The sequence below is a fragment of the Fukomys damarensis genome, unplaced genomic scaffold (genome assembly GCF_012274545.1).
Source record: "Fukomys damarensis isolate Sample0158 unplaced genomic scaffold, DMR_v1.0_HiC HiC_scaffold_3, whole genome shotgun sequence".
NCBI lineage: Eukaryota > Metazoa > Chordata > Mammalia > Rodentia > Bathyergidae > Fukomys > Fukomys damarensis.
The window spans coordinates 31,416,333-31,439,737 of record NW_022900915.1 but is presented as its reverse complement, the minus strand read 5'-3'; the positions used below and the strand labels follow the sequence as shown (position 1 = coordinate 31,439,737).

The 23,405-nt window shown below is 34.7% G+C and overlaps 1 long non-coding RNA gene and 1 pseudogene across 1 annotated transcript in view; both read left to right on the top strand.

Moving 5' to 3' along the window:
* Window positions 1–23,405, top strand: part of LOC104862089 — a 423,368-nt gene that overhangs the window by 159,183 nt on the left and 240,780 nt on the right. The window lies entirely within an intron of this gene.
* On the top strand, window positions 11,841–11,915 carry LOC117287502 (annotated as a pseudogene).

Here is a 23,405-nt window from a genome sequence, read left to right as displayed (position 1 = left end):
ATATATATTCCATTTTTCCCTATGCCCCATACTAAAAGAGAACCACAAATGTGTTTTTGTTAAATATTTTCAGTAGAGATTTGTGACCTCAAATATTTAGTAAAGCCAGAAAAGAATGTAATATATAAAATTACCTGCTTTTGGGTAACATTTTCATGGATGTATATATCTTAATATATGTTTTAAGAGCCTGGGCCACAATCCACCGTGGGAAGGAGAGCCATGCCTTCTCCCACCCCAGTCGCCATCACTCAAGGGCCGGGAAGGTAGCTGCGAGCACCCCCATTACCCGCCCCCCACTGCATGTGCACTCTCAGACCTTCTGACTGTGCCAGTCTTTGGTCCCACTCTGCAGAGGCAGAGGGGGTCATCAATGGTATTTTTCTGAGTTCCCAACTTTGAACATCTTTAAAGAAAGGGTGTGGGAAACCTGTAATAGAACCTTGTGGAGCTCAACTGTTCAGAAGGTTGGGGAAGTCAATCTGGGCCTTGCAGCCCGAGGTCAGTCAGTGTCATAGGGTTCAGCTGTCAGCTAACTGTGACCAGGGATCTTGCATCCTAGCTCTGTCTGAGCCATTAAATGGTAAATACACTATATTGAAATTTTGTTCACTGCAGACATGTTCTGGACTGCTTCTTGATTTCAATTTAATTCAAATGATTTAAGGGTGATAGACTACTGACTACCACAGGTGGTCAGTGTCCAAGGTGTGCTTGATCTTAATGTATTGCTGATTGTATCAGTTGGGATAAAGCATTGCGGTTGTTTTGACGAGCTGTTTTCTCTGATGTTATGAAGGTGAGAATGTCTGTGGGTCGTTAGAGACACAGAAGCTAGGGTGCAACTATATCAGGAAGATTTGGGTGATTAAACCAAGGACAGTCCGACAACAAAAATTAAAATGAGAAAACACTTAAGCAAGACACAAGGACAGACTTCCAGTTCACCAATGGCAAACAGTAGGGCAAATGAGGATGAAAAGGCCGATAGTGAACCACCAGGACACCCTGAACTCAAAGCACAGGAAGTAACAAAACAGATCAATCAGGCTCTAGAAAAATTCAAAACAGAAATAATTTCCTAGATAACCATAGAGATAGTGAGCAAAATGGAACTTGTGATTCGAGACTCTAGAGCAGAAACTGACAAAAAAAATAGATGAGCTCAAGACCATGATAGAAACCATGAAGGCCCAGCATAAGAAAGAAGTGGAAAAAATAAACACCCAACATAGGAAAGAAATGGAATCCATAAAACAGATTCAAACAGATATCCAGGAGATTAAACCCTCCATAGAAAGTGTATGCAACAGAATAAAAGAATGGGAAGATAGACTCTCAGATATAGAAGATAAGATTGCAGTCAGTGACCATGAAAAGAGAGGTCTCTTAAAAACAGTAAGAGATCATGAGAAATCGATCCAACAACTCCTAGATGATGCAAAGAAGAATAACATAAGACTGATAGGAATACATGAAGTAGCAGGAGAAAAAACAAATGACTTTAAAAAGCTGTTCACAGAAATAATGACAGAAAACTTCCCAAACAGAGGGGAAGAATTTCACATTCAGATAAGTGAGGCATATAGGACCCCAACTAGCTGCAGTCAAAAAAAAAATCTACACCTAGACATATAATAATCAAGATCCCAGAAACCCAACAGAAGAACAAAATACTACAAGCAGTAAGAGAAAAGAAACAAATCACATACAAAGGAAAGCCCATCAGAATCACAGCAGACTTTTCAACACAAACCCTTGGGGCAAGGAGAGCCTGGAATGAGATATTTCAAGTACTAAAAGAGAACAACCTCCAACCTAGACTGATGTATCCAGCAAAACTCTCTTTCAAAATGGATGGGGAAATAAGACACTTCCACGACAAAGAACACCTGAGAAACTACATGAATACCAAACCAGCACTACAAGCAATTCTAAACAAGATCCTAGAAAAAGACAATGAAGGCAACAACACCATGAGGCCCAACAGAGCAAATCAAATAGGCAAGGCAAGAAATTAAAAGGAGAAGGTGAAAAAGTAAAAAGAGTCAACAAAAGGCCAATAACATGTCAATAATAAATCAGTATGTACCAGTTATAACCAGCAATATCAATGGCCTCAACTCACCAATCAAGAGAAATAGACTGGCAAAATGGAATAAGAAGCAAAATCCAACAATATGTTGTATACAAGAAACACACCTAGTGCAAAAAGAAGCCCATAGACTGAAAGTGAAAAGATAGAAAACAATTCTCCATGTGACAGGAGCCCAGAAAAAAACAGGGGTAGCAATCTTATTTGCAGACAAAGTAAATTTCAAACCAAAACTGATTCTAATATTATCGATGTAGGATGGTACTGAATCATACCTCTATGAGTTTAAAATATCTTGTACCTGCTTTATGATACATAGTAGGGACCGTGCTTTATCAGAGCTACATTTAATGATATTACTCTAGAATGATATTACTCTAGAATGTTCTCTTTCCAGATGATGATTAAGATGCTAATAAAAAAAAAAATGGTGCCAGGTACAACAGCGGCAGAACTTTGCTATTTTCTATGCATTGTGCAGAAATGGACAACCATATTGGTCTAGAACTGTTAATTTTTTTATTTTTATTTTTATTTTTTTTCCATGTATACAGGGGTAACACATCATACTAAATATGTAAGGTCATATCTATGTGGGTTTGATTACAGAAACTAATAAAATATTCTCTAAATAATGAAAAAAAGAATAAGATAAGACTATAAGAGAAAGAAGCAATTTAAATATGTTCAGGGACCATTTTCATCTCCAGAATTAAGGATTATTTTAATGTTACATCATTGCCTTTTCTCTTTTACTTTCCTTTTTAGTTCTATTTTAGGATTCCCTATTTTTAATGTTCATACAGAGATTTCTTTAACTGAAATACCGAATAGTTTCTTTGGTGCAAAAAACTATAATAGTACACAGGATCCTAATGAGATAATTAATAATGTGAAATAGGAAGTAAAGGGCTAAAAGTGTAGGGAAAGTGAGAGAGGAAAAAAATATGAGAAACTGAAAAATTGGAAATAAAGTGTTTGTAAATGGGGAAGGGAGGAGGTGGTGAAGGGAGGGCAGGGACAAGGGGAAAAATTGAGAATCAAGACCTATTATGTAAAGGTACAGAATCCCAATGATGGATGTAACTGTATTGTATACCTAGATTGTACTAATAAATTCAATAAAAAGAAAAAAAAGAAATATAGAATATAGAGAAGTAATTTACCTAAAAATGGCTGTCATATCTGTACATGGTTATCACAATTCATTTTTTATTTAAAACAAATAGGATTTTATGCAGTACCTTTCTATATATTAATTTTGGGGAAAGTTGACAGCTTTAGACTCCTCAGTATAGTTTTCAGTATATTAAGATCTTCATTTATATGCTAGCAAACTTTTGTATTTAAAAAAGAAGGCTATATTTAGTTAAGGGAATTCCTAGTTATTTTATGCATTTTTGTTGTAAATGTTTTATGTGTATGTTTAAATTGATTTATAGTAAAAAAATATATGTTTTAAAAGTTAGAATTAGAAAAAGAAAAATAGAAATAAAGCCTAATACTTGAAGAATTAATACCACTTGAGACATCACACATTTTTCATATGTAGGTAATATAAAATGCTTCCCAATTTGTTTGTATTTAAAATTATTCTGTGGTGATATTTGGATATTTTATTATTAGGAATATCACAGGTTAATGTTAATTGTCATAGTCTATACAGTTCATACTGTATTCATGTTTCTGTGAACTCTATGTAAAAACAAGTTAAAGGACTCTCATGTATTCATGAGTGTAATCCTAATGCATTAAAACCATGGTGGCTTTCTAAACCCAGAAGCTGTAATAAGGAATATTACATTAAAATTGTCAAGCAATTTTAACTTTAAAAAAATACCTTTTAATGTGGAATTTGAGGCAAATTTACCTAAGCAATATGCACAGTATTAGAAAGGCAGTTTAATTCTTTTGGGAATATTGGGCAAAGTTTGATTGACCTCAAAATTGACATTTAATGATTTGGATGTGCAATTTAGCTTTATGTTGAAAGAGAATGATCTTTGAAAAGTTTAGTTAATGTTAAAAATTAGCACCTTTTCAGATTTAAAGCCAATTAGGATGTTAACATTTTCTTGCTGTCAATTCTTTTTAACCTAATGGCTAGAAGTGTGGCATTAATTAAACCATTGTTATTTATCCAGTCAATCTGTGGAATTCTCAAATTTGAGACTACCTAATTAGTCAGATTTCATGATTGTTCCCTGACAAGCATTAAGACCATGTTATTCAGTTTAACTTATGACTTGTTACCACCATATTATTAGAATGTTAGTGAGTCAGTTTATTTTGCTATTTAGGAGAAAAAATGCTAAGCCATTTTATATAAAATGTTGTCCTAAGAACATAATTGAAAACTCTGTGGTGTTTCCAAGTCAAGGTTTTGAAGTAGTTAATTCTGTCTTTGAGAATGATTTAACAGAACCTGATTTTCACTGCAGTTACATAAAGACATTTGTCAAGTCTTCTGCCAGTAATAGATGAAATTAAACATGCTTTTCATAAACTGTATTTATCTAGAAGAGCATGCATATGGTGAGAAAATATATTCTTTAATTGCCCACCTAAACTGGAGCTCACTGGAGTACCCAAAACTTCTCTGTTATTTTAAGAATGTGCTAATTAAATAGGGTGGAAGAGTCAATGTACTGTTTTTTAGAAAGTAATGACCAAAATTGGTGAGTAGTCAGAAATATTTTTGAATATTTTAAATTTACTTCTGGTAAAGTAGAAAATAGGGCTCTGTTCTAAATCAGAGGCATTCATATCTTTGTAAATTACTCAACAATAAAAGGAAATTTACTTGAGACCTATACCAGTTTGAGATGTTTACATACAATCCTGCTCAGATTAAGGAGAGAAATACAAACATGTAAAGCTAAAAAACAAACAAACAAACATCTATAGCTGGAAGTCAGCTCTACTCAGCTTTTGAGGTGAAATTTGTAGCTTTTGAGACGTTTTCTTTAATGAATTATTCATTTTACTTTGGGGTGGAACTATTCTATTCTGTCAAGTAATGTCAAAACACACACAAAAAAACAGAGTAAGATTCTTGGCTGCTGAAATAAACAACAATGACAACAACAACAACAAAAATAACAATAAAAAATCATGGGCCCCATGTAGCATCTGTATGTATTCTATTATTTTATTTATGTGCATAGTCTGCATAGTGGAGATGATTCTGCCTATTTTTTTTAGCTATTGATTCATACAATTATTGGTTATATTCTAACTTTGCTTAGATATGTGAAAACAGAGTAACTTGAAAAGTTTATAGTAGAAACACACTAAACCAAGGTCTCTCACCAATACCATTGTTGATGTTCTAAGATGAATAATTTTTTGTGGAGGGCTCTAGCATGTATTTTGGGGGATGTTTGGCAGCATCATTGGCCCCTATTTGCTACCAACCAGTAGCATCCTCCCATTTGTAACATTAACAATTATCTGTAGACTTTCCCGACCTCCTGAGGAGCACACCGATTCCCAATTGAGACCCACCACCTTAAGAGCACCAAACATTGGGATGATGCATTTTATGAAAATTTGTTTTTTTTTTCCTCTTTCCTTTTTATGTATTACTCCCCTCCCCGGTGTGTGTGTGTGTGTGTGTGTGTGTGTGTGTGTGTGTTTAGGTAAGTAATACATTTCTGCATTAATTCACTGGTGCTCAGTGTGGGAAGGACTCAACAAAAGCATACCACTTCTACTTATTTATTATTAAATGTAATTTTTACTAAGCTAGAAACAATTAAAAATAGGATCAATGTGAGGTTCAGCTTTGGAGCTGCCTTATCAACAAAATAGAAATGGAACAATTATCCATGGGAGACAAAGCTCTTTTCTGTCAGTAAATTCTAAAACAAAATTTTCATCTGGAATATTTTTCCCTGCTAAGGCATAAAAGGATGCAAATTTTAAACAAAAAATCTATAGTTTATTCATATTACATGGCTCTTTTGCCTAGCAGTATTGTCCTAAAGCTGAGATTCCATGGATAAAATGCAACTGAAATCAGCTATTCCTGTGAAGTGTTAACTGCAATCAACAATCAATTATCTGTCATTTGGGAAGACAGTCAGGATTTTGATTAGCACAAAATAGTTGATTAATATCTAATTAAGAATTATACTTTCTGAGGAATACTCTGAGTGTTTAGAGTGTGTATTGTTGAGAAAACACTCATAAATTTGGAAAGTGTCAAAACCATCAAAACAAGTAAAATTACAGCTAATTCCATCATGAAAATCAAATATAAAGAGAAATATCTTAAAAAACATTTAGAGGAAAAGACATATCAATCATATGCAGAATCATGATGAAAAGAATGACAGCTGACTTCTCACCATGAACAATGGAGGCCAGAGCAAGCATAGTATTATCTTTAAAGCACACAGGGGAAAATAAAAATTTTTACCTTAGAATTCTATATCTACCCAAAATCTCTTCCAACAGTGACAATAAAATAAAGCCATTTTTAGACTGAAAGTTGAGAGAAGTCATCACCACCAGACCCATACTGTAAGAAATAATGGTTTCTCACAATGAAGAGAAATGGTTCTAAGTAAAACTATAGTGTACAGGAAAAAATTAGAACACAAAATGGTAAGTAATATGGGCAAATATGAAAAACTATCCATATTCACCAGAAATTTTCTCTTTTCAGATTTCCCTGTCTCAACTGCTGGGAGTCTGATATACAGTATATAAAAAAGTTGACAATTTTGAGATATTTAGATGCATCATTGTTTGTTCTAGAAGTGTTCTATGAAATGAAAATAAGGTTATGAACTTATTGCCTTAGTGAAAAATACATTGTTATATTTCATTTTTTAAAAGAAAATTCTCAAAAGTATTTGGGATGGGCACCTTATTGTGATTATCTCTCAAAATGTGGATTGGATGTAAAGTATCAATAGTGGTTTGCATCAAAATAAATATTATCAAATCATTGAATTAGTGGACACTTTGTCCCTCACAGAGTTCACTGACTTTGAAGCACAGAGTGGCTGTTAAGGAAATAGAATGATTTTGCAACTAAAAGGGCTATAAGCTTGAAATTTAGAATTATAATCCTGCTTTTGTTTCTTTCTGAACTTTGCTAAAGTTCGCACCCTTTTCATATTTGCAAACAGTTACATTCTCTGGTGGCAAATAGTAAGTTTATTTTATTTTCAATCAATTTGTTTCTATTTACACAATAATGCTTGATTATTTTTGTCATATGGTGAATTATTTGGCATTTATTATGTAATGACAATATCTTAAGGCAGTGATCTTTCTCCAGAATAAACATACAAATGTGTAAATAATAAATAATAAATGATTAGGTTGAAAGTTTCAAATTCTTTTAAAAATATAAAATAAAACAATAATACAGTGAACCTTAGAAAACTAATGTACAGCATAGTGAACTATTAAAAGTAAACCCTCTTAGTAGGTACCATCTGTGTTAAGAAATTAATTCTTGTTCAGAGAATTAAGCCTTCCACATGGAAGGCTATTCCTATTCATATTTGTTTCCTCATCCTAAGAATTAACTGTTATGCTGACTTTTATGATACTTGAATTTATTTATGGTCTTATCATCCAAGAATACTTCTTGGATGCTCTACTTTAGTCTTGCTCATTTTTTAAAGAAAAACTCGATATATTCATTAAGTCTTATGTAATCAAAAAATTCTTACTCCAATCACTTTCTTTTCATTTTATGTTTTAAAACCCCAAGCTATCTCACCAGGACAGTTTTATGCACCCCATATTGTTCTCATCGCACACTGGGTCCAGTTCAACTCTTTCTCTGTCCTTTGCATTTCCAACTGGTAGTTGAATACACAGCATTGATCAAATTCATGTTGAATAGCTTTGGTAAGATTACAATAGTGAGGTATTAATGAATAATTTACTAACTATTAATAAACATTTACTCCGTTATCAGGAGGCACTTTATGTGTGGCCCCCTCTCTTTTTGTGATTTGTTAGTTATTGATACTCAATGCCTAGATTCAATAATTTATTGTCATTGCAAAATGGTGGTAGTACAATTTTATCATTTACTTTAAATTTAATATCTGAATAACAATAAAAAGATGCTTCTCTTCATCTAATTGTTATCCTGGAGTACAGTTGATAAAGAAAAGGCAGGATAAATGCTTGATTCTTTTTTTTTTTTCTTTTGTATTGGGAAACAAACTTAGGGCCTTGTACTTGCCAGGCAGGTGCTGTGTCACTGAGCTATATTCTCGGCCCAATTCTTGATTCTTTAAATCTGTTAGATTTTAAGATACTGACTTTTAAGACAATTAACTGATTTCCTATCATTCTCTGAAAGTGAACAATGTTTTTTATAAGGATCACTGTTAATTCAGGAGTTTCAATCCATTTCAATTCTTATGCTTATGGAAGCTTAAATTTTCCACGATGGGCATTTCTTCAAGTTGTTTCTTATGTTGATGACACATATTTAAATTTTTTTTTTCTTTTTATTGAGTTTATTGGTACAATCTAGGTCTACAGTACAGTTACATTCATTACTGGGATCCTGTACCTTCACATGACAGGTCTTAGATTTCATTTTTTCCCCTTTCCCTTCCCTCCCTTCACCCCCCCATTTACAAACTCTTTATTTCCATTTTTTCATTTTCTCATATTTTTTCTTTTCCCTTATTTCCTTTCCCCTACCCTTCCCACTTTCCCTACACCTTTGGCCCTCTTCTTCCTATTTCACACTCTTAATTATCACATTAGGATATTGTGTACCATTATAGTTTTTCACACCAGAAAAACTATTTGGTATTTACACATGCATGACTTATTTATTTCACTTAAGAGTATATCCTCAATATGTATCCATTTTCCTATGAATGACTCTAATTTATCATTCCTTATGGCTGAGTAGTATTCCATTATATAGAAAAACCACATCTTCTTTATCCAGTCTCCAACTGATGGGCAGATGGGCTGTTTCCAAGTTTTAGCTATTACAAAATGTGCCGCTATAAACATTGGTGTGCATATATCTCTCTGGTATGATTCTTTTAAATCCCCTGGAAATATACCCAGCAGAGGGATGGCTGGGTCAAATGGAACCTCTAGACCTAGCTCTTTGAGGTATCTCCATATTGGTTTCCATAGTGGTTGCACTAGTCTGCACTCCCACCAACAGTGGAGAAGGGTTCCTTTTTCCCACAACCCCGCCAACATTTGTTATTGTGTGATTTCTTGATAGCAGCCATTCTTTGTGGGGTGAGGTGGAATCTCAGTGTTGTTTTCATCTGCATCTCTTGAATGACCTGTGATATGGAACATTTTTTCATATATTTACTTGCTGCTTTTACTTCTTTGTCTGAGAAATGTCTGTTCATTTCAGATGCCCATTTTTGAATTGGATCTTTATATTTTGGGGGGGCTGATTGTTTTGAGTTCTTTATATATTCTAGATAATAGTCCATTATCTTAGGAGCAGCTGTTAAAAAGTTTTTCCCACATTGTAGGTTGTCTCTTAGTTCTGTTGATGGTTTCTTTTGCAGTGCAGAATCTTTTCAATAAGATGAGATCCCAGTTGTTGATTCTTTCTGCTAGTTCCCGTGCTACTGAGGACTTGTTCATTAAGTCTTTTCCTATGCCAATGTCTTCAAGAGTTCTGCCTAATTTATCTTCCAGCAAGTTTAGTGTTTCTGTTTTAATATTTAGATCTTTAATCCACTTTGATTTTATTTTAGTGCATGGTGAAAGATAAGGGTCTAGTTTTAATCTTTGGCAGGTTGAGATCCAGTTTTTCCAACACCATTTATTAAAGAGACTATCTTTCCTCCAGTGGGGATGGTCAGCTCCTTTGTCAAAGATGAGGTAGCTGAGTGAATCTGGAGTTGTTTTTGTGTCTTCCATTCTGTTCCACTGATCCTCCAGTCTGTTTCTTTGCCAGTACTGTGCTGTTTTTTCACAGTGGCTTTGTAGTATAGTTTCAGATTGGGAATTTTTATACCCGCTGCCATGTGTCTGTTGCCTAGGATGGCTTTTGCTATACTAGGTCTCTTATGGTTCCAAATGAATTTTTGGATTCTTCTTTCTAGTTCTGTGAAATATAGTGTTGGGATTTCAATTGGTATTGCATTGAATCTGTATAGCAGTTTTGGTAGTATGACCATTTTCACTATGTTGATTCTTCCTACCCAGAAGCAGGGGATATCTTTCCATTTTCTTATATCCTCTTCGATCTCTTTTTTCAGAGTACTGTAGTTTTCAGTGTAGAGGTCTTTTGCTTCTTTTGTTAGATTGATTCCCAGATACTTCATTTTTGGGGGTGCTATTGTGAAAGGAATTGTTTTCTTAATTTCTCTCTCAGTGAATCTGTTATTTGTGTATAAGAAGGCTATTGATTTTTGGGTGTTGACCTTGTATCCAGCTACTCTGTTAAAAGGATGACACATATTTTTTATTGTTTTCTTGCTATAGAGTATGACAAGGTGCTCAAAGTTTACATCATACATTTTTTCTAGACTTAAAGAAATTATAGATCAATATTATTTTCTGGATACAAGAAGTATTCATTATTACTGGATCTGTCACTGTTTCTTTCAGTGAACAGAGCTCTAACTACTTTTCTATCTAAAGAGATAACGTAATTGACAGGATTAGTAACAAGATTTTCAATTCAAATTCAGTACTATGGTGTTTCTACATACATTTTTTTAATATTGTGTCTGTATTTTTTTCTTTGACAATAAGCATTATTCTTGAGAACACAACAGAAGATACAGTTAGAATATCCCTCAAGTAATCATTTGTTTTATCTCAAGTTATACATAAAGTGCCTAAGAGTAATAATAACAGTTCTACTACCATCAATTTTATTTTTCATTTGTTCTTATCATGTTATTCTTCCTTTTAAAAATAGTTGTACTGTATCTATCTTGTCAGAGTATATAGCTATACTTAGTATATAGTCCCTTCCTCTAATCTTCATTTAGTATGAGTTTTACACATAATCATGAGAATTTTTTTATTGAGTTTATTGGTACATTTTAGGTATACAGTACAATTACATTCATTATTGGGATCTTGTACTTTACATGACAGGTCTTGGTTCTCATGAGAATTTTTTGTTTTTGTTGTTGTTTTGATTCAGGGTCTCCCTTTATAGTTCAGGCTGACCCTGAACTCACTCTGTAGCCCAGGTTGGCCTCAAACTCTCTGTGATCCTCCTACCTCAGCCTCCCAAGTGCTGGGATTACAGGCATGCGCCACCACACGCCGTGATCATGAGAAGTTATTTGGAAGCTGTAGTCATTTTAGTTGATTGAATTTCCCTGCTTTTATAATTGAAATTCAATTTTTTCTAAATACAAAATCTTTAGCCTATGTGCTCTCTTCTTGTCTGTCATAAATATGTTACTCCATTTCCTGAAGGGAGAAAGTATTGATGTTGAAAAGTCTGATCATTATCTAATTATTTTCTTTAGAAGTCACTTTCCCCCTTTTCCTATAGACTTTTCCCAATAGACTTTTTGCTTTTTTAAGTACAGTAATTTTATCAAAAGATATTTTGATGCTTTTTCAGGTACAGATTGTTTTTTGTTGTTTTTTTAAATTTAGTTTTAGATCTTTTAAATAATGATTTTTATTTCAGGTATTTTTTCTTGAGTTTTAAAAGAAACAATATTTATTCTGGTTTGTTTCTTCAGCTTTCCTCTTCTTATTATTTATATCTTGAATTGTTTTTGTCTGTCTTTAACATGTCATCGCTTCTTGGTCTTTTGACTCAGATCAAGTATAGTATCTGTCTTCAACCTGTCACTTTTATTTACTAATCTTTATCTTATTTACTTCCTTTCTTTAAATTTTCATGCCTTCCCACTTTTTATTAATCTTAAGGCATTATGTGCTGCACCATTTTTTTTAATCCTCCTTTTAGTTAAGTTGTCCTTTCAGAAGTTATTTTTCTTTGGTGGGTGATTCTGTCATGAGTTTCATTGATTCATAGGGTTTTCCTAATTCTAATTTATGTTACTTCTTTGTCACTTGCACCCTTTCCTCATTATTAAAAAATTTAGTTTGCTTCAGAATAATAGGTTAGAGTTTCTGTTTTGTGTGTGTGTGTGTGTGTGTGTGTGTGTGTGTGTGTGTGTGTGTGTATTACTGGGGATCGAACTCAGGACCTTGTGCTTGTAAGGCAGGCACGGTGCCACTGAGCTAAATTCCCAGCCCATAGTTAAGGTTTTGATTTGCAAACATTTCTTCCTACCATGTGTTATTGTGTTCTTTATTCCATGTTTCCTTTAATACATTTTTTATGGGATTTGAACTTGATTTTTTCTATTGCTCATATTTATGAAAAATTGGTTTCCATGATTCTTTAGAAAGAAGTATAGTTCAGAATACCTTTTACAAGTTCGACAGGCTTCCTCTACTATTGGGTAATATTTTAAAATATGGTGGTTTGCTCCCCAGTTTTTCTTGGCTGTTTCCTTTCCCTGTTGTTATCCAGGTCTCTTTCTTTGCCTCTGCTGTCCTTGTCCAGTTCTCTGATAGAACCACGCCAGTTCTTCCTCCTTGTTGTTCACTTCTGAGGTGTTATCAGGGTTCTGGCTGGGCAGTGTGATACTTCAGAGGAGCTCATACTCTTCCTGCTAGTTCAGAACTGACCTTTGGCTCTTGTGTGCCCAGTTATTGGTTTGGACATATCACGCACTGTTAGCTGCTGTTCTCACACTGCCATTGTGCCTTCCAGCACATACCTGGTGGACATCTTGAACTTCTCCTATTACCAGATCATTCCCAGTTATTTCACTCTACTTTCTCTTTCATAGTCACTGGTATCTTACAAGTTTTGTAGCCATTACTGGGTGACTACTACTTGCCTGCGTTTGCAGGTCTGGGATACTTTTAAGGAAGTGTAAATTTGTTCATGGTTTTTAGATTTTGATATCTGATTTTTAAATCATTAATTAAGTTTATTTGGTACAATTTAAATATACATAATGATCACATTCATCGCATGGAATATGTACCTGTATATATTATATCTTGATTTATATTTTTCCCATTCCCCTACCCTCCCTTCTACCCAATTTCCGTCTTTCCTTTCTTATTTACAAGAGTTTTGTTTCCATTTTATCTCCTTTCTTGTTTTTTTTCCCCTCCTTCTTTTCTCTCTTCTGCCTCCCTGTGCCCTTTCCATTTGAGCATTTTCTCCCTATTTCATAGTATCTATAATACATTTTGGTCATTATTTACATTTTCAGTTTCTCATAACAGAAACAATGCAATATTTACACATATACGTCCAATTTATTTCACATAAAATATAGTCTCTAGGTGCATCCATTTAGCTATAAATATCTCAAGTTTATCCTTCTTCATGGCTGAGTAATATTGTATTGTATATTTAAAAAACACATTTTCTTTATCCATTAATCAGTTGATGGACATTTGGGTTTTTTCCAAGATTCAGCTATTGCAAATGTGCTGCTATGGACATGGGTGTGCCTATATGACTGTGGTGTGATGCTTTTAATTGTTTTGGGAAGATACTGGATCAAATGAAACTGCTATTCCTAGATTTTTGAGGAATCTGTACACTAATTTCCACAGTGGTTGCACCAGCCTACACTCCTACCAACAGTAAAGAAGGGTTTCTTTTCTCCATAGCCCCACCAGTGTTTGTTATGGTTTGATTTCTTGATAATAGCTATTCTTTCTGGAATGAGATGGAATCTAACATTGTGTTAATTTGTATCTCTCTAATGATGAGTGATTTGAAGTTTATATATATATATTATATATATTATATATTATATATATATATGTATATATAAATTTGCCATTTATACTAGGAGAAACCTAGAATAGTAAAAAGCACTTTGAAGAACAAAGGCAACACGGGGGGCATTGTAATCCCTGATATGAAATTTCACTACAGTGGTACTATGACAAAAACAGAATGGCACTCGCAATAAACACCCACAGATGAATGAAACAGAATAGAAGATGCAGAAACAACTCCAAATAACTCAGACACCTTATCTTTGACAACAGGCTCAAACGTCTTCACTAGAAAAAAATCTCTTTAATAAACAGTGCTGGAAAAACTGGATTTCCACATGCTGAAGACTAAAACTGGACCTATGTCTTTCACCATGCAGTAAACTAAAATCAAAATGGATCAAAGATCTAAATATTAAAACAGAAACAATGAATCTTCTGGAATAGAGAATAGGTGGAGCTCTTGAAGATATAAGTGTAGGCAAAAACTTTATGAATGAAACCCTGATCACACAGGAAATATTAAAAAGAATCAACAGCTAGAATGTCATCTTTTTTTCCCCAATACCAGGGATCAAATTCAGAACATTGCTTGCAAGGTAGGCATGGTACCACTGAGCTAAATCCCTAGCCCTAGGATCTCATCTAATTAAAAAACTTTTGCACAAGAAAAGAAATCATCAACAGAATAAAGAAACAATGAACAGAGTGGAAAAGAATCTTTGCCAGCTGTTCCTCAGACAAAAGACTGATATCCTGTTGACTTTTGAAATATATTTTACATCAGAGGTTACTCGGATGTAAAAAGTATGCCACTGCCAATGTTAATAGCTTCAATTTAAAATATTTTTACTTTCAAAAGGCTTGTCATATTTTTTCAATTTTATATGGTAAAAGCTTCTCTCTCCCCTTTTCATACATCTTCTAATGTTCAAGTGTTTCTGGGTAGAGTTCTACAGGCTAGCATGCTCGGGTGGATAGCAGAGAGGACTGTTCAGAGCATTTCATAGAAGCATTTCTGCATCTCAGGGTTGTATTTGGAACAGGATATGTGGTCCATGCTCGTGTGGATAGAAGCGAGCACTCTTCTCTTTAATATCCCAAGAACTCTGATGACCACAGTGAGTTTTGTTTTTTTCTTTGATCCTCTCTGTGATAGCACATGTCAGTCTCATGTGGTGGTTCAATCAGAAATGTAAGCATTTCCTGCACTATTTATTTGATTAGATGTAAATATACAATGCACATAATAATTTCTTGGATTTGTAAAGTGCTTAGAGTTTTCAAGATGTCTTTGCATCTGTGCTTTAATGAACCTCATCTCTTTGTTGTGAAGAAATTCATGCTCATGCTATTCATATTTATATTCTTTTAAAGTGGAAGAAACTAAATCCTGGAGGCTGAATGACTTGTTCAAAGTCATACATCTGTGATAAGTAGCAAAAAATACCACTAGACCCAGGGTTTCCTGATTTGAAACCAGCAGTTGATCCCCATGGAGTTTGGAGCACTTTGCATCATAACAGAAACATGTTTGCAACTTGGCATTTGATGCATTTATCATAGAAACATTTTATCCAGATACTTCATATGTTCATTAAGCACCAAAACCACGTAACAGCAAAGGGATTAAATTTGTCAATATAATTTCACATCTCATTACCTGATTTTATCCCACTTAAAAACCATTTCCTAAACTATTTTTTAATTTCAGTATTCAGTTTAATTCTGGAAAGTGATTTATAGGGCAATACTCTGCAAACAACAATAAAATGAAATTATCTGAAATTTTATTTCCTTTCTTAAGTGGCTAAGGTGGAAGTGCTTGCACTGATCTTATTTTTTTTCAAGAATATTTCAATTGATATAAAACTAAAAGATTTCCTGTTGTGAGGTCTTTGTGGATGTTCATGAGGAGGCTCTCACCTTGGAAAATGTTGCTAATTGCTATGCTAGAAAGATTTATTTTATTTTTATTTTTTTCATTAAACTTTACTTTAATGGGCTTCAGAATTCTGGGCCAAATATTTTATCAAGTTATTTTCATTAGCAGGTACAGATTTCAGACACACACACACACACACACACACACACACACACACCAAATAAACAGTTCACAAAACATTACCCCTTTCCCTTTAAAGGTTTTACAACACATTTTTATCATTAACAATGTCAATGAGATAAACAGTTCGAGACCGTTATACCATCGCTGATGAAATGTAAGCTGGCAGATACTAAGGATGATATTCACCATCTGAGCTTTTGGGAAAGGCTTGGTGACCTTGCCAGCTCCTGCAGCCTCATTTACCACTGATTTGATGGCCCCCACAGCAGCCATATTCTCATATCAAAAATAGTAAAACAGCATAGAAAAGTCAGAAAGCTCTCTACACATGTGGGCTTGACTGCCCATATCAATAATGGCAGCATCATCAGATTTGATTTTTTTAGGTACATCTTCCATCTTCTTATTAGAACAGCAATCAGTCTTTTCTTTCTGCTAAATATCTTGCAAGAAATGTGAGCTATGTGACCATTTGGTACAGGAGCCTAGCCAGGGCTGATTTCACCCAGATGGCTCAAAAGTAATCACCTGAGCAGAGAAACCAGCTGTTTGCATTTGTGAGTTATTTTTGCTGGCACTAGCAACACTACAACAGTGCACATCTTTGACAGCCACATATTTGACATTGAAGCTTATGTTGTCCCCAGTAAAAGCTTCACTATAAAGTTTCATGGTACTTTTCAATAGACTTCATTTCCACTGTGACATTGACTATAGCAATGGTAACCACCATGCTAGGTTTGAGAATGCTCAACTCCATTCAGTCCACAGGGGACATACTAATATTGCCAATTTTGTAGATTTCCTGGAGAGCCAGACACAAAGGCTTGTCTGTTGGAAAAGCTAGGGTAAGAAACAGTCCAAAGCTTCAAGTAGGGTGGTCCTACTGTAATTGTCATCTTTATGGTGACTTTCCATCCCTTAAACCAAGACATGTATATTTAACATGAGTCCAATATATTGTCACCATTTTAACCAGAAACTGACACAAATACTAGTATCTAAGGTTGTATCCAATTTTCGTAATGTAAGTGCTGGTTTCCTCATTTTTTTTTTTTTTTTTTTTTTTTTTTTTGCTGTAGGTTGCCTTAGTGGAATCCATTTGTTAAATCTAACAATTAGTTGCTTCATATGCAGGGTGTAAATCAGAAGGACATACTCCTGGAGCTGCATATTCTTGGAGAGAGGAATTTCAAATTCACCAGTATAAACAGCAGCAAGCAGAACATTACATGCAGCCTGTGATGTATCAGTAATCATGTTTTCGATGAAGTCTCCATGACCTGTGGCACCAACGCTGGTCACATATTTTCTGATCTCAAGTTTCTACAGAGGGATGTTAGTAATAGTATCTTACAAATAGTCAGCATTTAGTTTATCCATGACCCTGGCATACTTGAAAGGATGCTTTTCCATCTCAGAGACCTCCTTTTCAATTTTTTGATTGTTATTTTGTTGAGCTTGCCACATTTGTAGATAAAATAGTGAATAGTCATACACTCAGTCAAATCTATAGATACAGTGATGAGAGTGTTGTTGAGCCATTTCCTTTTCAGTGTTGGCTTTTATTTATTGAATGTTTTTGTGACACCTGTGCTGTGAAGGCAGATCCATTGTGAGAAGATGAAAACTTTGACATGTCTGTGATTTTAGCTGAAAGGATCAATATCAGCATAGCAGTCAGTATTTGCTGAAGATACAGTTATAACACAAGCTATACAAATGTACATGAATTTACAAGATTGGCTTACAGTGGCCACCCACACAGTTAGATGAGGAAGAGAGAAGAGGGTCTGTCTGCATACTGGAGACCAAAGGATTTAGTTGTCCCATGTGAGTCAATATCAAGAGGAGGCTGATGGGTTTGCAATGAAAGGCTGGAGTCTAGCTGGAAGGCTGAAAGATCCGTGCTAGAAGCCAGAGTCTGTGCTGGAAGCCAGGAGATGACATCCAAGGGGAAGGTGAACACTGGAGCTCCTCTGAAGAGATGGAAGCACATCTGTCCTTCCTCAGTTCCCCTTTAAACCATCCAGGTGAGGAGCTGCTCTAGGATGGGTCTTCCACACCCTGGGGTGTGGAATTGCTGATCCTTTGAAGTCTCTCTTAACTAAACTTCTAAAGTTCACACAATCAACTGTCACAATCAGGCTCCTGTCTTTATAAAGATATTTGCCTCACAATTTAGATTTGTTTTCAAATCATACAATTTTATAGATTCACAGATTGTCGAAAGATTTTCACGCTCCGAGAGACCACTGAGTCAAACTCCCCTTACCTGCCTACTACATAAGAACAATAGAGCTGCAGAAGGATTGACTGCCTCACATACCTTTCTATTCTCTCAGGCTTTCTTACTCTCTTGTTTCCGAATGTACACCCAGCCTTAATAGATACAAGGAACTCAGTGACCTGGCTCCACTAACCTGCATATTTTTCTCATTTCAATTTTGCCATTACTGGCTCTACTAAACCTATGCATTGTTCATTAAATACTATGCTAAAATACTCTCAAATTTAAGAAAAATGCCATCTTATCTTGCTTTAGGACCTTGACATGTTCTGTTTCTCAGTCTCAAAATCCATTTTCTGTCACTTTTTCCCTGATACTTATGTAAACTTCAGTTATGAGCTTGGCTGCCCCCTCCAAAGCAGCCCAAGTCCAATTAAGATGCCTCTTCTAATTGTTGGCATAGAACCCCTGCATCCCGTATCATACACCTATTAAGTGATATTATAATGTATTTTTACTCACTCATGTCTCTCATGGTACTAAAAGGTCCAGGAAAACAGAACTCATGTGTCTCATTAACTGTTAAATACTATAGTTGGTGTCTACCTAGTGTAGGGACATGAAGAGAAGGCCCCAGTAAACAATCATTGATTGAATTAATATTCATATCTTTATTAACTTGTCTATATATTCATGCACATACACATATACAAACACACTACAAATCTCTAAGTATTTTTCATGCTTTAATTTTATAATATCTTTAATTTTTGTATGAAATCAAATTTTCTCTTTCCAGTGTTTGAGGTCTACTAAGAGTGGGCACCTTTATATTTTACCTTTTTGAATCTCATAAAAACTTTTGAGAAAAAAATTCTCAAACAAATTTGATTCAAATAAAAATTTGATTCTCATAAAAAATTGTTGAGACTTTTATTTGATTATTGTTACTATGGCTATTAATTACTTTTGTTGTGAGAATATAAAAGTTCAGGTGCAAAAATAATCTGGTGATCTAAATTTGCAGGAACCAAGCCTAGATTTTTCTAAAAATGATATGTTTACTCAACATTCATTTTAAAACACATTTAACTTCTAGGTTTTAGTTTTATTTATTAGCACAAGTACCTAAGGTGGATTTTTGTGAAAGCTATTGATAATAGAAAGGTCAGGCATGATAGTAATATTCTATTACATGATGTCTCTCCTATTTCTTTTAAGGGTATTTTATGAGGTGGACACTTGTAAAAATAATAGTAAAGCTGGGGATTTAGCTCAGCGGTTCAGTGGCCTGCGTTGTAAGCACAAGGACCTGAGTTCAATCCCCGGTACCAAAAAATAAATAAATAAATAAAATAATAATAATAATAAGGAAAATTCAAGATTATGTCATTTGCATCTTGAAATCATCACTCATTTAGCCTAAGAGCTTGTGAAGGCAATAGAATAATAGTGTGATCTGGAATCGTGTTCCCATTCTGTCCAGATATCTTTAACTATGGTTTTGTTTTTTGTTTTTTGTTTTTTGTACCGGGGATCAAACTTGGGACCTTGTGCTGGCAAAGGCAGGCAGCGGAACCAATGAGCTAAATCCCTGGCCCTTTCCAGATAACTTTGACTATCAATAATCAAAAGAAAAACTGGGAGACACTGTGTCTCACTGCATACATTTCTATATGATGCCCAGATGTTTGGAGGGATTAACAAAGGATAGAGATGGATGCTTTTCTGGAGAAATTTGTCATTCACTTTCTTGAACCTCTCAAGCATAAATTTATTTATTATGCTTTAATTTAGTCTCCCGAATTCTATTTTGTTTCTCCTCCTACCTCGTTTTGAAAATGAAGTTGAAACTAAAAATACATCCATAAGGCATGTTCTTTGATGTTGGAATGATCTAATATAATTTAAGTGCTACTTCTGAAAACCAAACTGTGTCCCCATTTATATGAATTAATCTTTCAAAAATGGAACAGATTGCATTGCTTTAACATATAAACTATGCATAAAATATGCTTTGTGCTTTTATGCACAGCTTGTTTACCATCCTGCCTTATTTACTCCAAAAGTTTTGAGATCTGTTTTCAATATTTTATTACTGAATATAATTACATATGCATGTGAGTAAATAGTTTTAATGGCTAATTTGTGTCCTCTTGATTTTTAATTATAAGACTAACACATATCATTGAAGTGTTTTGCAAAATTTAACTCTTCTTTGTATTTTATGTATATCTGACATTTATAAAAATATGAAACCAAATTTTCACTTTGTGTTTTCCTAGTAGAGTTTTTCAGTTGGTCCAAGGAGCCCTGGAGGTACCAAAATCCTCAGATGCTGAAGTCTCTTCTATAAATGGCATAGTATTTGCACACAAGTTTTGCATGTCATCTCAAGTACTTAAATCACTACTAGATTGTTTATCATTCCTACTATCATGTAAATGCTATGTAAATTGTGCTTATAGTGTACTGTTTAGAAAATAAGGACAAGGAAAGGTCTGTACATACTCAGATATGACTGAGGTGTGGGGAGATAGCTTTTACCTGTGGCTGATTGAATCCAAGGATGTGCAACTCTTGGATATGGAAGGCTGACTACAGAAAGTCCAGTTATTGCTCAGAGAGGGCTGCTTATGCAGATGATGCCCAAAGCAGGCTGTAAATAGTGTAGGCTATAAAGAGTCAACCCCATAATTGGCTTGTTCAAAAAAGTGAGTCTGACCAAAGCCTATGTGACTCATAGGGGCACTGTGGTGTTGTGTGGATTACTATTATTCTCCTGCCAACAGTCACAGCAGAGTCAGAGAAATGGTCCATGAAGCTGTAGGACTCTGATATGTGATAACACAATAGCTGAGGCTAAAGTGACTCTTAAATTCCATTCCCAGATTTGAAATCTTCTTAACTGAAAAGACAGGTTAATCATTAACCACAACCTATATCTGGTCTGTTCTGTTCCTAACACAAGAATTGTTTGTCTTTTCTTTTACAAACTTTGCCTGTGTCAGCAACTTATCCATAGCAACTACACATAGTCCCCTCACCCCAACTTAATGAACGGTTGTGTAACCAATAAATATCAGTGGTTCTGGCTATTTCAGGTTCTTTGCTTGCTCAGCTCTGACCATCTCAGTACCTCATTTCACTTTGATTCTGTGCCTAAGTCTTTATTCTTGCCTTGTACCATTGAGCAAGAGATAAGGATCCTCTGCAGGGGTCCCCAGTAGAGGACTCTCACCTAGTATACATAAAGAATGCATAAATATTACTATGTCTCTCCAAACACACCTTTCCATCTGACTCTCTACCGGGTCCTAGGAAGCCTTTTATCTTTTTGTTTTACCTCTGAACCTTGGAGTGACTTACTGTTTAGCCTCTGGTAGCCTCATGTCCCTCCTCTTTCCTCTAGTGATGAGTCCTTTTTGAATTGTAGCAATTTGACTGTGCCATCTAGTTCTGTTATAACCTTGAGTGATAGCTACATCCCACTGTGATTCAGTATTAAAATGTTATTCTCCTCTAACTCTATGCACATAACTTAATATCCACAGTAGCAACCAAAGTCTGTAAATTTGGTATAACTGAAGTACTTTTTAATGATAAAGCAAAAATATTAGTATTATTAAATGAATGATAGGACATTTAAAAGTTAATGTATTCATCAATTCAATTACAAACCTGAATATACACTGTGTTCCAAGACCTATGAATATAAAAATGAAAGAAGGCAAATACCTCCAAAATATTCATAATTTCATGTTGGCAACTGATATATAAATAAATAAAAACTATACAAAAATCTGTATTATCTTCAGGGTACACATTTACTTATTTTCTTTTATTTTTAGGGACTACAACATTTTTATTTTATTCTTAAATGTTTACCTCTAGAATAGCTCAAGCATGTACACTAGTATTTGAACTATTATACTTTCATTTGAACTATTCTCTATTTATTTCCCACACAATCCAGAGGAAGAACAGGAACTTCCCACTTATTGATTCATTGGTTGATTGTACTTGTTTGGAGTGCATGACACTTACATTCATCTTAGGAAATGAGTACATGTACTGAACATATCATCATTTAATTTCCCTTCCTCTCCTTGCACACCTCCCTTACTCCATCTCTTGATCTTCTTTCACTCTTCTTCTTCTCCTCCTCCTTCTCTTCCTCCTTCTTTTTCTTCATTCTCCTCCTCCTTCTCTTCCCTCCTCTTCCTCTTCCTCTTCCTCTTCTTCTCCTCTCCTCCACCTCTTATTCCTCTTCCTCCTCCCCCTTCTTCCTCTCCTAACTCTTCTCCTCTTCCTCTTCCTCCTCCCTATTTCTTTTTATTCTTCCTTTTCCTCCTTCTCATCTCTCCCTCCTCCTCTTCCTCCTCCTTCTTCTTGGTTCATGTTTGTGACATATAAAGATTATATGCATCAAATATAGCTGGTTGACGGGGATTTCGCTCAGTGTTTCTGCTGCCTGCCTCGCAAATTCTAGGGCCTGAGTTCAATCCCAGATGCAAAATAAATAAATAAATCCACACACAGACACAGACACACACACACACACACACACACACACACACACACGGTGCATGTACAATGATGCATCTTAAATATTTTTATATCTTCCCCCAGACTCTTGGTCCCCTTCCCATTTGCAGAAGATCTATCTCCTTGTTTCCTTCTATCAATCCTTTATTTTGTTCTTTATTTGTACTTTGGATTACTCAAAAGAGAGAAACCATAGAGTTGTTAAGCTTGTGTGTCTGATCTATTTCACTTAATATCCGTTTTTCTACAAATGTCTTGAATTTATTTTACTTTATAGATAGGTAATATTCCATTATATATGAATACCAATTCATCTCTTGAGGGACATATAGGCTGCTAAGATACCTAGAAGAAGAATAGCTGGGTCAAATGGAATTTCTATTGTTTTGTTTTAGAGGACTCACCATATTGATTTTCATGAATAGTGTACTTTTTACATTCTGACCAACAATCTAGGATTCCCTTTTCACTGCAGCCATGCTGGCATTTGTTATTATTTGATTTCTTGATCATTGCCATTATTTGTGGAATGAGATAAAATCTTAGCATTATTTTATTTTGCATTTCTTTAATGGCAGAGTAGGGTACATATATAAAGCATGATGGAATATTAACAATTTTTCACAGGAAACTTGTAGATCTAGTACAAGCTCTCCCATACTTAAACAATTCACATAGTATCATATATATATATA